We start from the raw sequence: 2102 nt of genomic DNA, 5'->3' as shown, positions 1-2102 counted from the left end.
AATAACACCATGCTTACTTCTCTATACACATCGCGATGAGAGTGCAACTTATTTGGTCAGATCTGGCAGCGTGGACTGGAGGAGGAGATGTGACTTAAGAAACTTGATCCTTGCCAGACAGCCCACTACCGCAAGTCGCCAGGTCTCCATCCATCCATCCATCCATCCATCCATCCATCCATTATCTACCGTTTTTCCAGGTCGGGTCGCGGGGGAAGTAGCTTCAGCAGGGATACCCAGACTTCTCTTTCCCCAGCTACTTCTTCCAGCTCTTCTGGAGGGATCCCAAGGCATTTCCAAGCCAGCCGAGAGACAGTCTTTCCAGCGTGTCCTGGGTCGTCCTCGGGGTCTCTTTTAAGTGGGACTTACCTCACCAGGGAGGCGTCCGGGAGGCATCTGAATCAGATGCCCCAGCCACCTCATCGGGCTCCTCTCAATGCAGAAGAGCAGCGGCACAACACTGAGCCCTTCCCGGATGACCGACCCTGTCTCCGTATCTCTAAGGGAGAGCCCAGACACCCTGCGGAGGAAACTCATTTCGGACGCTTGTATCCAGAATCTTGTTCTTTCTGTCACGACCCACAGCTTGTGCCTATGGGTGAGGGTAGGACTGTAGATTGACTGGTGAATTGAGAGGTTCGCCTTTCGACTTTACCACAACGGACCAATACAAAGTCTGCATCACTGCAGACACTGCACCGATCCGTCTGTTGATCTCCTGCTCCATTCTCCCCTCACTCGTGAACAAGACCCCAAGATACTTGAACTCCTCCACGTGGGGCAGGATCTCCTCCCCGACCTGGAGAGGGCACGCCACCCTTTTCCGACTGAGGACCATAGTCTCGGATTTGGAGGTCAGGTCACCATTGTATCTTCTTCTTCTTGTTTTCCTTTTGGCTTGTCCCGTTAGGGGTCGCCACAGCTTATCATCTCAGATGAACGCACATTTGTTTGGCACAGTTTTATGCCGAATGCCCTTCCTGACGGAACACCTCTGCATTTTAGCCGGGGAGAGAAGCTTACAGCACCTGGTATTCCCAGGCGGTCTCCCATCCAAGTACTAACCATGGCCAAACCCGCTTAGCTTCCGAGATCTGATGAGATCGGGCATTCTCAGGATAGCATGACCGTAAGCCCAGGTCACCACGGTATATATACTGTAATTCTGTTATAATAAATCAGGCAAAAAAAAAAGAAAAAACTTTTTTCCCCTTTCAGTATGGGGTGCTGTGTCTACATTAATGAGGAAAAAATGAACTGAAATGATTTTAGCAAAGACTGAAAATTTGAAGGGGGTCTGAATACTTTATGTACCCGCTGTAAATGAGGTGTAACTGTGTGTGATTGCGAAATTGTGAGGTAAAATGACAAGGTGAGAAACGGTGCTACTGTGACTTCATGAATTATTAGACTCTTTGCAGATTAGTTAATTAAGAAGGGTAATGCAGTAATTAACACGAAGGCCACTTGGTGCGGTATATTCCTGACTCATACAATCCCATTTTCCATATCACTGCGAGTTGCATGCTCCCTCGTCGTAAGAACTCACTAATAAGATCATTAGGCCTTAATACAGAAACTATACTCATCTTTTAAGTGATGGCTCCAAGCACGTCATTGCTGTGCATTTCAAGCAATTTTTATCTACGGTCGCAGAAACCTGCTCCGAGCTGAGTATTTGTCGAAAAGACACAAGCATAGATTGAAAGAGATTTGCCGTCCAAGCTCTGACGACTGGCTGGCAAGTGGCAATGAAGATGTGCTGGATTTTTATTTTTTTGTTTAAGAATGAAACAAGGCAGAGTAACAATAGCACGAACTCAATGAAAGATTTAGTTGTTTTGGTCCAATTTTGGTCAGTTTGCCGATCTTCTTAACTGTGAAGACAGTATTCTTGCACGTTGCAATTGTGTTACTGATATCTAATTTCCCAAATTTCTCACTTCAGTGCACCTTAAAATACAGCCTGTTTGACCTCATCACCCCACTTCCTCCAACTTCCATCACCAACACCATTGTTAAACATAAGATTACATACAAAGGCATCCTTATTTCTTTAAAAATCAGCACAGGGGAGTCTACCTTTTGTGCCGCGGTTCATA

At 46.5% G+C, this 2102-nt stretch overlaps 1 pseudogene; it reads right to left on the bottom strand.

Moving 5' to 3' along the window:
- Positions 1 to 1016: 1016 nt before the first annotated feature.
- Positions 1017 to 1135, bottom strand: LOC133513874 (5S ribosomal RNA; annotated as a pseudogene).
- Between the last annotated feature and the right edge of the window lie 967 nt (positions 1136 to 2102).

Source organism: Syngnathoides biaculeatus, chromosome 15, assembly GCF_019802595.1.
Source record: "Syngnathoides biaculeatus isolate LvHL_M chromosome 15, ASM1980259v1, whole genome shotgun sequence".
In the NCBI taxonomy this organism is placed as follows: Eukaryota; Metazoa; Chordata; class Actinopteri; order Syngnathiformes; family Syngnathidae; genus Syngnathoides; species Syngnathoides biaculeatus.
The sequence above is the reverse complement of the archived record's forward strand: the minus strand, read 5'-3'. Positions and strand labels throughout refer to the sequence as shown.